General features: G+C 46.9%; 1 protein-coding gene across 6 annotated transcripts in view; it reads left to right on the plus strand.

The window, feature by feature from the left end:
- The window catches only part of LOC143356545 (FERM, ARHGEF and pleckstrin domain-containing protein 2), a 47268-nt gene that overhangs the window by 22313 nt on the left and 9960 nt on the right, over positions 1 to 14995 (plus strand). The gene's annotated exons all lie outside the window — the stretch shown is intronic.

Raw genomic sequence — 14995 nt, forward strand, 5'->3', positions numbered from 1 at the left:
GAAACAGTCTTGGCAGCGAATAGAGCAACCGAAAAGTTTTTGAGCCCTAAAACTATGGATCAAGGTCGGCTCAGCTCGAGTTCGGACGAATTCAATTTTGCCGCTTTCGAGGAAGAAATTACATTGATCTCTAGTGGAGAAGATAGTGAGGAAGCAAGAGGCGTGAGACGACGGAAAATTAGAATTATAGAGAGCGATAGTGAAGTTGAAAGCGAAGTCGAAAGTGGAACCGCGGAAGATGCAAGCAGTTCGAACTGGGTACTTTGCAGAGAGTACGAAGAAATACCGCAAAAGGTACAATTTATACCCGGCCAAAAGCCCACAGCATCAGAAATAGTTTCCAATATCGAACAACCAATGGACTTTTTTCAACTGTTTTTCACCAATGAGCTCGTGGAAAAAATTGTTTGTGAAACCAATGCGTATGCGAAAGAAAAATTGGAAGGGAAGACGCTATCTGCAAATTCGATATGGCGAAGCTGGCATGATGTGAACACAGCAGAATTCTGGGCATTTATTGCTGTTATTATCAATATGGGCACGATGCCGTTGGCCAATTTGCAAGAATATTGGTCGAGGAATATCGCCGGTTATATTCCTTTCTTTTCGGACACATTTACTAGAGACAGATTCAGCCAAATATTCTGGACGCTTCACCTGGAAACTATTTTACCACGTGACACGAATCCGAGATCGCGTCTACAACGAGTAAGTTGCTTTTTGGACTACGTCAGCTCAAAGTTCTTGGATTATTTTATACCGGGCGAGCAGATATGCGTGGACGAGTCAACGATAAAATTCGACGGTCGGATTTCATTCATAACACACAATCCTAAGAAACCGACAAAATGGGGTATCAGAGTTTATACTCTACGCGACTCGAAGACTGGCTACGTTTGCTGCGTTTTGCCGTCTTATGGATCACCGACAACAGAGCGCTTGGCCAGAACCGATTTACCCGTTTCATCCAGAATTCCGATTCACTTATACAACATGTTGTTGGAGAAAATTCCAGGTGCTCAGGGGCACCATATGTTCACGGATCGGTATTACACTAGTTGCGGTTTAGCTCGGGAACTAGCCAAATTGAAATGCAATATCACCGGAACGATCTTAACGAACAGGAAAGGATTGCCCAAAGAAATGAAAAAGCCAAATTTATCGAAAGGCTCCACGGTCGCGTATCGACGGGACAACACCTTACTTTTAGGGTGGAAAGACAAGAGGATTGTCACTTGTTTAACTACGAGGGGTGACACAGGAATGTTGACGGTGAAAAAAATTATACGAGCTGGTGTGGAAGTAGTCGTCAAGAAACCCAAGATTGTATTAGATCATACGAAATATATGGGTGGTGTTGATCGGGCCGATCGATATGCATCGACGTATTGTTTTCTGCGAAAATCGTTGAAATGGTGGCGTAAGCTTTTCTTTTTGGGCATGGAAATTTGCCTCATCAATTCTTACCTTCTCTATAAAGAAGAGAAGACTAAAAAAGGGGAAAAGCCACTGAGCCATTTGCAATTTCTAAAAACACTTGTTGAGCAATTGAGAGGAACATATCGCCAACATCGTGAGCAAGCGTCTACGTCGCATTCCGATGACATCAGACTCAATGGAAAGCTGCACAGTGTACTTAAAGGGCCGAAAAGGGACTGCAAGGTTTGCTCTGACCGTAATACGCCTGGAGGTAGGCGGGAAGTAACCTATTATTGCGATACGTGTCCTGATAAACCTAGGGTGCATCTTGGGCATTGTTTTACGAAATATCATACAAAAAGTAATTACAGAGTATAGTATTTCTCAAATTTTGTTGTTTTTCATATAAAAATAAACAAATTGGTGAAATCTTATTATTTCTATACGTTTGTTCGTTTATAAATGATTTTAAAGTACTTGTTAAATGTTTCCCTAATTTCGCCGAAATCGTCTCGAGTTGCTGGTGTTTGCGCAAGCGGAAAGGGCCTCGAGTGCAAAGGGTTAAAAGGGTTTCTTGGGTGGGTGGAGGATGTTTAACGAGGAGGAGGAGGAGGAAGAAAGAAGAAGATGAGGAAGAATTGAACGCGCGACGCTGTTCGAGTTTTACGAGAACGACAATCATTCGTCGGATGTAAGAGAGAGAGAGCATCGTCGGGAGACCTGGTGTCGAGGCATGGGTTCTTGCCTCGTTTCCGTTCGAGAATCGTATCTTCGACGGCCGGTCGTATACAATTCGGTCGTAGTTTTTAGGTCCGTGTCTCTCGTTTCTAGGAACGAATGGACAAGTTGCTCAACGTAGATACATGAATGGGGGAGGAAAAGGAAACGATTCTCGCGTACTCCCACGCGTCGTCCGCTTCTTGACTCGCTTCGCTTCGTTTCGTCTCGTCTCGTCTGCCGGCGAGTCGACTTCGACGGGGAAAACATCGAACGGATCGAAAACTATCGCTGCGATCGACGATCCGGGGCCCAGCGAGTTTGTCGACTTTCGATCTCGTTGGTTTTCCGGGGCTCCATGGACGGGCCGGTTTCTCCAAGCTCCGCCCCCTGTCTTCGCGCATTGGTAGCGGGGCGGCGCCGGGCGATAGAGTGGGGGAGGAGCTTAAAACATCGAACGGATCGAAAACGATCGCGGGCCCAGCGAGTTTGGCGACTTTCGATCTCTACGGGTTGGTTTTCCGGGGCTCCATGGGCGGGCCGGTGCTTCCACGCTCCGCCCCCTGTCTTCCCGCATTGGTAGCGGGGCGGTGCCGGGCGATAGAGTGGGGGAGGAGCTTAAAACATCGAACGAATCGAAAACGATCGGGGGCCCAGCGATTTTGTTGACTTTCAATCTCTACGGGTTGGTTTCCGGGGCTCCATGGGCGGGCCGGTTCTTCCACGCTCCGCCCCCTGTCTTCCCGCATTGGTAGCAGGGCGGCGCCGGGCGATAGAGTGGGGGAGGAGCTTAAAACATCGAACGGATCGAAAACGATCGGGGGCCCAGCGAGTTTGTCGACTTTCGATTTCGTTGGTTTTCCGGGGCTCCATGGGCGGGCCGGTTTTTCCAAACTCCGCCCCCTGTCTTCGCGCATTGGTAGGAGGGCGGCACCGGGCGCTAGAGTGGGGGAAACGCTGTCACACCCACGCGAAAGGGCGTCGCCAACGACCGTTTACCAAAACGCTGAATTTCGTTTCTCTGATTTGACTAAGTGTTCTTAAACTTAGGGGGTAAGTAATTTTCAAGGAAAATGCGAGCGGGGCGGTTTTACGTGAAAGTTCGTTTTGCGTTCGACTCGGGTAGGAAAGTAGAAACATATCAACGACGACCGCAAGAACTATTTCGAAAATCGTGTGGGGTTGGTCGAGCAAACTCGCTGGTCCGCGTCCGCGACCGAAAGGCAAGAAAGTTGCGCGCGTGCAAGGATCGTTGTTTCGCAGGCGCCTCGTCCCGTCCAGCGGCGAGCGCTTTTCGTCGGAAGCGCGCCGGAGCGGAAAGATTGCACAGGCACGGGCATAAAAGGGCAAAGGGGAATAAATAGATAGCCATTAGCGGGCGCGCGAGGGTCGGGGTTGAACGGTTGACGTTGCTCGTCGGGCGTAAGGGCGCAGGTTAAAAATACGAGGCGCGGGTTAAGAATACGAGCTCGGAAAAATTGCGACAAAAAGAGACATAGAGGAAGCGGAGGCCGACTCGAATAATTTGTTTGTGTGTCGCGCGTGCAGCGCACAGTGGGCAATTTGGACGAAATCGGATTCAAAATCAAAGAACTCTCGATAGAAATGAGGTAGAGCGATGAAATTTTTTTTAAATTAAAGCTGAAACTTTGTAGAATATGGGAAAAATAGGGAGATTATGGTACGAACGCTTTTTAACCTTGAGAAAATTCGTTAAACTTGCACAATTTCAAGAGAATTGTGGTTTCTCCAATACCGCGCGCGGAAAAATTTTTTTTTCAACATGCTATACATCATTTCCCATAGATTTTTTCACGCTGATTTCAGATCTGGTCTCAAAATTTGTCTACGAACTCGGGATTTTGCAAAAAATAGATTTTTGTGACAAAAACTAACGAAATCATTTTTTCGTTGAAACGATTGGATGGTAATAATCGCTCTAGCTCATTTCTATCGAAAGTTCTTTGACTTTGAATCCGATTTCGTCCAAATAGGCACTGCGCAGCGTACCGACGGAACCGTCCTGCGACAACCAGCGACCAAGGAAGTATCGGCCAAGAACAATATTTTTAGATCGACGCCTCGTCGCCTTCGGACGTTGGGAGTTTTTGGTTCGCGTTTCCGTCGGTTGAGAGTGAGAGAAAATCAAAAACCGCTCGTTCCCGGAGGCTGTTCGAAAGCAATAATCGCGTCGTGGATCGGACGGTGGAGGGAAAGGGGCGACCGCAATTTCCACGAATCTGACTCGTCCCTCCGACTATACGCTTAACCTGGACATTCCTCGAGAGCGATACGATAGATCACACAGCGACCACGGGCATATGCGACACAGGCGAATCTATTTTTCATATCACGGCGACGCGTCTCGACCATCGGGAATCCGGTGTCCTTAACGATTATCAATCGTTTCTTTTCTATACATGTATCTCATATCGTTCGTGTACGTTTTCTTGTCGCTTCATTCTTGTCGGTTATTCCGCGTTTCGTACATACATACATACATACGTACGTACGTACGTATGGACCTACATCGTTTCGTTTCTTGTACATACCGCGTTGTTCGAATCGATTTGTGGTTTTTGTTCGTTGATACCCGCTCGTGACGCGAAATACGGTCGATGATATTGAAGAGGCGCGAAACGGAAAGGAGGGCAGGGGAGAACGCGTGCACGCGAAGCAAAGAGGAGCGCGCGACACTTTGAGCGAGAGCACCATCGCGAGATCATCGTGGTGGTCCCTAATCGTTAAGCACGGACAGCACACGCGGACACAAGGTACACACACGCCCACATACACACACGCACACACGACGGTGGTCGGTTCAATCGTTTTGCGTGAACGTTGGAGACGAGCGGCCACTTGACCGCCGCTCCATTATCCTCCATTGTTACCCTATTATCGTTGCAACTAATCGATTAACAAGGTTACCCGTTTAAACGTACGTCGTAGGACTCAGCGAAAGAAAAACATTACGAGAAACGAGAAACGGAAAAGCTGTATCCGTTCTCAGCATCTATAACATTTCTAGAAGAAACGAAGGGAGAAGGAAAGAGCGTATCGAAATTATTGGGCGGCTGCCGAGCGCCGATTACGATGGCGAGGTTCGAGTCTCATCTTGCCCCGACGAGTAGCCGCGAAAATATTCGTTCGTCGAGTCGACGGACCGAGGACGGCTCAGCGAGACCCTCCGGTCCTTCGTCTCTGTTTCGATTTAGGACGCGAAGGGCCCGCGAGGGTCTCGCTCTGCTGTGTTCGGTTCGTTCTCTGTTCATGCACGCGCATCCCCGTTGGGTCGTCGACCGACTCCGTTCTCCGTAGGGCCGAGTTTTCCGGTGCGCGATCCCTCACCGGCCGGCTGCTGCTCTTCAAATTCTCGTCGACAACGGTTCACGGGGGGGACACGAAGCTCTCGGAGCCGATCTGCTCCGCCCCCCAGTTCGCCCCACCCACCGCCAGCCACGCCCGGAGCTCACTCCGCCCCGAACTAGCCCCGCCCCGAATTTACCCCGCCCCGAACCGTCGATCTCTACTAGAGTCTCGCTTCTTTCCTTCGTTCTGCTCTGTCTTTCCGTTCTTATTCCCGTTAGGAACATACAGGAAGCATCCTGTTCGAACCTCCGCGAGCCAGTGGGCGGGCACAAGAGCCGTAAGGAAAAGAGGTGTTTTCTTTTTCGTAAAAGAAAAGAGGCGTGGTTTTATTCGTCGACAGAGTTCGTAGCTCGCCGAAACTGGCTCGCAGGGACACCGGCTTACGCGCAGTCGACGAGTGCGGATGTTTATACCGTTTTCCATACCGTTTGAACGCTGAGAGATCGATCAATATTATGATCGATAGGTCGAACTCGTAAATCATCCTGTCCGGAAAGATGGAAAAATTGGTAAACGCTCCGCAAGCTGTCGGCCGCGCGGTCTATAAGAGGCGGGTCGGCTCCGAGAGCATGAGACCACCCCATGCCCACAGGCGGAGGATTAGTATCGTCGTGTCCTCGATCAATTTCCGTACTCGAGTCCCCGTATCGGTTTCCGCAAAAGATCATGACTTGTTCTCGTCTGTTGCATCTGTGCATCGTCAGTCCTGTCCTTTGCCATCGATATATTGTATCACACACGCACGCGTCTCTCTTCGAGCACCGTTTTTCTCTCTGTTCTTTATTTCTTAGTTCTCTCTCTCTCTCTCTCTTTCTCTCACCCCCTCTTTGTCTCTCTCTCTTTCTCTACCCCGTCTGTCTGTGTGTCATCGTATCATTCTAGTATCGCCATCAACGAACCCATACTTCTCAGTTTCTTTCTTTCTTTCTTTCTTTCTTTCACTCCGCCACTGAATCCAAGAACTCACAGGACGATTTTCTTTCTCGTCGTCGACGAACTGCTTTCAACCCCCCATAGGCATCGCCATTGTCATTTTTCTTTCCCCTCTTGTTTGCCGAGTATACGTATATATATATATATATATATATATATATATATATATATATATATATATCATTGGACGTCGTCGAACGCGTGCGTGTTTGCGACTTAACGCGTCCGCAGCCTCGAAAGATCGTCGCGCTGGATGTTCTCCGGCAATCGGCCGAACAAACTCGCCTCGGTCGCTATACATTCAGCAGAGAACGCTGTTCCGGGCAGCGGCACACGGGTCGTCCCGTGGGGCGTTGCCTTGGCTCGGTTGGATGAAACCACGCCCACCGAGGACACTCTATTCGGAGAAACTGTAAGACACTTCTATCTTCTTCCCCGACGTTATCAATCGCTACTCTAGAATGAGCGTAATTACAGATTCCTTTACGAGGTATTGTCCCAACTTTGTTAAAATCGAGAGCAACAGGCCACTCCCATTGACGGCCCTCTAAAGTCAGAGAAAGAGATGGGAGATCATTTACCTTGCTACTCTTTCTCTACATATTTGCCTTGAAACGCCATTCTCGAATAGGCGTGGTCACAGTGTGGTGGGGGTTACTGGGCTCCGTTAATCTCGAGAGCAACCAAGCCACGCCCACTCACGACACTCCAACGTTAGAAAAAGAGATAGGAGATCACTTATCTTGCAAGAGCCACTCTATTTCTTTCTCCAACGTTACCTCGCCTAAATCGCTACTCTAATACGAGCGTAATTAAGGATTCCTTTACGTGGTATTGTCCCAACTTTGTTAAAATCGAGAGCAACATGCCACTCCCATTGACGGCCCTCTAAAGTCAGAGAAAGAGATGGGAGATCATTTACCTTGCTACTCTTTCTCTACATATTTGCCTTGAAACGCCATTCTCGAATAGGCGTGGTCACAGTGTGGTGGGGGTTACTGGGCTCCGTTAATCTCGAGAGCAACCAAGCCACGCCCACTCACGACACTCCAACGTTAGAAAAAGAGATAGGAGATCACTTATCTTGCAAGAGCCACTCTATTTCTTTCTCCAACGTTACCTCGCCTAAATCGCTACTCTAATACGAGCGTAATTAAGGATTCCTTTACGTGGTATTGTCCCAACTTTGTTAAAATCGAGAGCAACATGCCACTCCCATTGACGGCCCTCTAAAGTCAGAGAAAGAGATGGGAGATCATTTACCTTGCTACTCTTTCTCTACATATTTGCCTTGAAACGCCATTCTCGAATAGGCGTGGTCACAGAGTGGGTGGGGTTACTGAGCTCTGTTAATCTCGAGAGCAACCAAGCCACGCCCACTCACGACACTCCCCACCCACTCTTCTAGAAGAAGAGATAGGAGGTGACTTATCTTGCAAGAGCCGCTCTGTTTCTTTCTCCGACGTTATTTATTCCGGAGTATTGCCCCAGCGGGCAACCCGTGCCGCTGGCAAGGCAGCGCGCAAACAGTCAATTCGCTCGGAAGTTAAATAAACAACGGGAATCCGACTCGTAGCGACCGAGACGGTTTCGCGAGAATCGCGAGAACCTCGAGCCGGTCGATCGTTTTCTATCCTCTCGTCAAGGGGCCCGTGCGAGTCGTCGCTTATCCTACCACCTGTTGTACCTGGCAACTCGATCGCATAACCGCCGGTGATCGTCGCCACGACACACCTAAACGAGCGTCCACGGGTTTCGAGATTTCGAGGCCCGGACTGAAACACCAGCACTGAAACGGTTCGTTTATACAGGTTTTTAGAATTCTAGAGTCCCCCCCCCCCCCACGTTTTCAGTTCACCTTTCGCGTAGAGATCGGCATCGTCAATTCGGCTCGTTTCGAAATCTGGAAGGTCCGGATTCCGGCGAGTACAATATATTCGTTGTTGTAATCGTCGCGATGAACGGCAGCTCGCGCGGGCCTTTTTAGCAAACGACTGAACACTGTACTCGTTACGATTAAAGAACGTCGCGCGCCTACGGGATGGTAGCGTGGGCGCGTCTCCATAGTGTGTATTTAAGAATCCTAGACGTAAGAAGTTAGCTTGCAAAGAGGTCGTGATGCCTACCTGCGATAGGGATCAAAGTATTAGACAGGTAAAATATATGGCAGGTAACTGGTACGGTTATGCCGATCGTCCCACCTTGTCGTTTCGCTCGGTTGCCCTCCGGTCGATACGGGGCACTCGTTAATGAGGATCGACGACTCATGCCCACGCATGTGCTGGCTCATCAATGATTACGTTCAATTAGAAAACGTTTTCAACGTACAGCCTCCCCGAATATTGTCGCGCGATGGGATTTCTCAACCTTACACTACAGTCTAGTTGATTTCTAATTGTTATTCAATGGCAAGCATTTTTAACTAACTCTGTAGGCTGTGTTAACAGCCTTTTTAATAGATTTTCACCTGTGCTCACTTTGTCACAGTCAGATTGCTCTTTTTGTTAGAACATATTCAATATTCGCCAGCACGTGTGTAGTCAGAGGATCGATCCATCGTTCATGCCAGTGTTCCGAGAGGGATTGTGTGCGAGGAAGAGAGAAAGAGGGAGCGTATGATTGCGAGAGAGAATGACAGAATGAAAGAGGGATAACACAGAACTCCTTTTTACCATCTGTTCTCCAATAAAGATCTCCCCAAGAGGTTTCGAACTTTAAACCGAAGGACACCCGACGATACATCGACGATCGAAATAGTTAAACCCTCCGAGTCTTTCCGACACGGCGGGCGGCTCGATTACTGCGCGGCCCGGGGCTGCAGGGGCGGGCACTTCCATCTCGCCCCGCCCCCTTCGTCCGTTTACGCTGGTAGAATCGTCGGAACGTGTAACGTAGGCTGATACGCTATTGACTCCATAATTTCATCGGTGAAAAGTTACAATTTTTAGATGGAACCGCGACTGGTCAATTCCTGGGGGCATTGCTAACATTTCAAACAACGAACAACTGGAACAATCAGCGATCGAACTAGACTGTAGATACTATGCATTTGTGACAAAAACAAAGCTGCTTTAACTCCAAAATCAAACGTTCTCTACATAATTTCTTTTCATTTTATCTATCTGAAATTGGTCCGATTCAATTGACAAAATATTGAAGTCATGCAATACTTAAATGTTCAGTAATTTATTAGATAGCTTGGATATTGGTACAACGAGTTTTAGTGGCTCCTCAGATTCTCAAAAAATGAAACTTCTATTTGGCTGAAGAATTTGTATTTCGCACGAGGATCCGCTGTCGACCAACGCGGATTACGGAGCGGTTAGTATGTATCGTTTTTGGGTAGGGTCGTCGGTGTTCCTCGGTGGTCCTTCCCCCGGGAGAAAGCCATAGACTGGTGGTCCAACCCGTTCTCTATACTGTGTGCTTTATCGACAGGTGGTGAATCGAACAATCGTTGGAGCTATGCGAACGGCTACGTGAACTCGCCGGCTTGGCACGTGCCGCTGCGCGTTGCGCAGATTCGTAACGTAATGGTTCACGCAACGCCACGCACCCTCACCAACCGGTTCATACCGGCGTACCCACGTTGAGAGAGAAAAAGACACACACTGTTGCGGGCCCGAACAGGGACCAAACAAGTACCACGCTGCTCGCCGAGTTACCCGAGACACACGAACTACATACCGTTAGAAATACGTCGCTCCGTGATTGCATCGCATCGTGCGCCCGTTTTCGAACGATCCGGAACGGTCGAACCTGACCTCAGACTGACAAAAACCTGGCTCCCGACCCTGGAACGACCAAACACAGAATTTTTCGGACGTACGACTTCCCTCGATGCGTTCCCGATGCATTCTCTATGCGCCCGAAACCATTATAACGTGACAACGCGTTCGGTTTACACTATGTTTACGGAGCACTAAAACTATTTTAATGTGTCTGTCCATATTTCTAGCCGTTTTTTAATAATATATATATATATATATATATAGCCGAAGAAATAATTCCTTATGGACGCATCTTTGCAATCTCAATAATCCTGAATTAGAAATATAGAACGCGCCATTTTGACGCGACCCGTAAACCTAGTGTTAAACCTACCGGCATCGGTCAAACGAGTTTCGTATATTTTATTCTGCAATCGTTCGAATTAGAAGAACCATTCCGTGGGAAATGGGTGAATTACGATTCAAAAGCCTTCCCCAGCCCTTCGAAAAGGGCAAGCTTCTAGATCGCTGTACTTCGATTCCAGTCGTTAACCATTCAAAGAGAAATCCGTTTCATCGAAATCGTCGTTCTTCGCTGTAGCTCGTAGATCTTCTCCTTAAAAAAAAAAATATATTAGACATACTCAACGTCTGCGCACAAGCCGGGAAACCGGAAGAGCGCCACGTGGCAAACCGGAAACGCGTCACGGTGTCGTTCGAGCCATCCTTTCCATGTTTCATCCTTTGTATTCGGAGGTGAAAGATGCGAATTTTGGCTCTGACGATTCCGTTGCGATCGACGGAGAATGACTCCGGTGACGCCTTGACAAAGATATCATGATCTACTCCGAGCCGTCTCGGGATCGAATCGGAACTTTGCCGAGAGATATTTCGGCTCGCACGATCGATCGACGCTTCTTTCGAGGCTCGATCGATTTTCACAGCCCCCTTGCCTCTCCCGCAACCCCTCTCTGTTTCTCTGTCTCTTTTTCTTTCTCTTTCTCTCTTCCTCGATCTCGTTAGGTATCCCCTAGTTGCGCGACCACCATCTTGCACCCTGTGTCGCCGAGAATCGCCGGAAAATCGATCGATCGTCTTCGTTTCTTTTGATAAGTCAAAATTTTATCTTTTCTTGTCATGTCAAGTTTGACGTGTGTCTTTAACAGTTTACCCACCGAAAGCCTATTAACATCTACCGGCAATTGTTCCATCATTTTTGAAAATATATGATCCACGGCTAAGAGCTTTTTGATAGATCCTCCAACGACAATTGCAAGCCAACCCCTGATACATAATCTAATAATTTTCCTTCCTTCCGGTATAGCACTATTCTTGAAAAGCCTCTTAGGCTTCCGGTAGATAAAGTGTTAACAGTAATAAATAAAAATCATTTATTGGGGATGAGTTGTTGGTTCTATTGATATTGAAGGATCTATTAAATAACTTTTCAACACAGATCATAGGCATTCAAAAAACAACGATAAACGCGGTCCAACAATTCTGCGTTTGATAACCAACAATTCTAATCGATTTCGAGACACCAAAGATCTAAAAGTCGGTTTTCTCAGTCGCTTTACTTTTTGAGAAATGCCATTTTTAATTAATCGGACCGAATCTTTCAAGACGTTTTCCGTGCCCCGAATTTTAGAGAAATTTTACTCCAACATCGTTTTTAAACGTTTTTTCAGAAAACGTTTAAAGATCGATATAATTTGTTGGTTGTTGTCGGCTTTGAATTTCGCGCTTTCTCGGACGAATCTCGGCGGCCATTGCCACTTGTGCCTGCACCCCGCACCTTTAGATCATATTATATGTAGATCACCGTAGCGATCGGTGTGGATCACCAGCGGCCCCTTTCGACTCTCGGCACGTTTCCGACGCGAGCTCGATCATCATCCTCTCGATCAAAAAATTCTACGCTCTGTCTCACGAAAATTTCAAGCCAAGATCAAGATCAGAAGACTCGTACAAAAAGACTGGCCCCTCGTGAGCGAAGATTCTTTCATTAAAAATATTTTCCCCGGGGAAAGAGATTTTGTATTCAAGTCTTAATCTAGATGTCGTTTTATCGAAATAACTATAAATGATTTATGCGGTACCTCAACAATCAGATACACGATCGTGACTGCGGATTTTACGCATATATGGGGAAAAAACGAGTAGGTGCAATTAAAAATAGCAAACAGATTACAAGAATCCAGTAATGTGGACATACTATTTCCAACATGTCAAAATTATTAACACGTTCAGTGCCAAGTATCATTCCCAGAGATTCTCACAAAATCAGAGTAATTTAATTCATGAAAGCGAAACTAGAAATTTTAAATGTATTATGGGGGGATGCTGTTTTAACCCTTTTGAATTCTAAAGATCTTAATAAAACGAATGTCTAAACCTAGTCAAGAATCACTGTCAGTCGTATGTAGACTGCGGATGTTTATGCAATTTCCAATTTTTGCAGACAAATTTTCAGAAAATGAAATTAATGGCCTCTGTAGATCCAAAATTAACAAAAATCGTACTGAATTCTATCGAATTTTATATTATAGTATTTCTTGAAGATTTTCATAAGTCATAAATGCATAAAGATCCGCAGTCTGGTCTAACTGACACGGCAGTTAACGTGTTAATGATGGAAATCAATTTCTACTTAGCTCCGGTGGCTCGTAGTTGACGCGTACAAATTTTCTTTTGCATACAGCTCCAATTATGATTTTAAACAGCGAAGCGTACAAAGTTAATTTGACTGAAGTACACAGTGAGACTGCGACCCACAATCTGTGGGGGCGGTAGTGGTAAAAAGGCAGAGCGTAGATGCGACATCCGGGGATGTTAATTGCCCGAGGAACTACGATAGATAGTTTGCCCCCATCTAGGTGTGTAGTTTGCCGTGTTCGATCCTGTCTGTTCCCTGTTCTTCTTTTTTTTGCGCGCGGAGATGTGAACTCACGGCGAGGTCGTGCACGAGAAACACTTTCGTTTCGAAACCAAGAAATCGCCCAATGGATCCCCGATGATCGCGTGTGCATTATCATGATCGATCGGAACGGGACGCACGCCGATTCTACGGACCTCACATCTCTGGCTGCAGTGTGGTACTCGATTTCTCCCCGCATCGTGCACCCACGCAAGCACGCACAAAACACACGCAAACGAGGCGCCGGAAGTTACCAGAGTTCGGCACGTGCTTCCTGCCGAGTCCAAATTTTCGAGACAACTCTATTCCCAGGCTAACGCATTGAACAACGTTCTTCTGCTATTCGGGCTGCGGATTTTACCCGTTTAACAGAAAAACATGATCTATATTCTGGACTTGTTCAAATTATTACAAGAGAAAATACACACTTTTATTCAACTTCCGCTTCCTGCGGTTATCTTGGAAAATGTTTGTTCTGCACGGAAATCCGCAGTCTTGTTATATTCAACTCACCGCTGGCCAAGAGGTTGCGCGAGTTAAGGCAGGAACACACTACAGGGTGTTCAAAAAATAAAACCATTCAATATTTATATGGTATATAGGATACATTGTACTGAGTAAGAAAGCTTTGGTTTAACACAGGTCGAAAGGTCAACCGTTTCTGAGATACAAACACTTTTGCTTGCCAAGTTCATGATTCATTCACTACTGGCCTTTTGATCTTTACAGAAATCTTTCAACGAGTCCTTCTTCCTTCGATAAATAATTGACAAATAATTGTCGATAAATAATTATATCTCAGAAACGGTTGACCTTTCGACCTATGTTTACTAATACTGTTTTACTCGGTACAGTGTATCCTATATACCATATAAATATTGAATGATGTTTCTTTAACACCCTGTACATACTATCGCACCGCGTGAAATAATAATATACAGGGTGTCCCATAACTGTTGTGCTCCCTTCACGGGGCTGATCCTGCGGTGGTTTCAAGTAACTTTTCGCAAAGGACGAAGTTGCTTCGAACGACCTCGGGAATCAGCCGTTTCAAGGACGCGCAGCATTCTTGAAACACCCTGTATATGTTCCTACCGTTAAATAGAACTCGAACCGTGGCGCGTAACACAGACTCCGTGCAGGCCTGTTTCTCCGAGGTTCAATGTGTTAGACCATTTGATCCGCTCGAAAGTGTGTGCGCGTGGAATCGATTCGAATGCGAGTTTCGATTCCCTGAAAATACGCTTTCCTGTCCGACTCGAACGAAGGTCCTTCGAATATCAAAGGCTCGTGTCCGCGCGCGATTTCGCTCCCAGGGGCCGAATTTTCGAAGATGTCGAAGAGGTCGAAGCCCGAACAAGATGGGACCAGATCAGAGCGTGTACACAGTGATTTTATTCGTTCGATTTGATTCGTTTACGATTGAATTTTCGTTCCTCTGGAGTCTCGATTACTGCCGAACTTTGTCTGTGAACCATTACGTAGCGAACTCCCCTTTCTCTCACGAACAAACTAAACCACCGACGATCGTCTGTTTGTCGCCTGTCACTCGCCCCCCGACACACGTGACCCCCGTAAACCGGAAGTCGTCCTGCGGAAGGGACTTCCCCGATTCTGTTCCGCGACAGAGCCACGACTGAGCACCTCGACTGATTCTCACACTCACACGACCAACCATTGTGGCCAGTCATTCTTTCCAAACGTGTATGCGTATTATCACTGTGTAACATTGTACATGTCTCTCTCTCTCTATCTCCCTCTTTTTCTGTCTGTCTCTCTCTCTCTCACTTTCTTTCTCTCATTCTCTCTCTCTCACTCTGAATCTATTATCTACGTTTCGCCCTTTCCACCCTTCTTCATACCTCGCTCTCTAATGTGGCCTTGTTCCAGGTGTTCGCGGCCGAATCGATCTCTGTTCCTCCTCGATCTC

Source organism: Halictus rubicundus, chromosome 8 (assembly GCF_050948215.1).
Source record: "Halictus rubicundus isolate RS-2024b chromosome 8, iyHalRubi1_principal, whole genome shotgun sequence".
Taxonomy (NCBI): domain Eukaryota; kingdom Metazoa; phylum Arthropoda; class Insecta; order Hymenoptera; family Halictidae; genus Halictus; species Halictus rubicundus.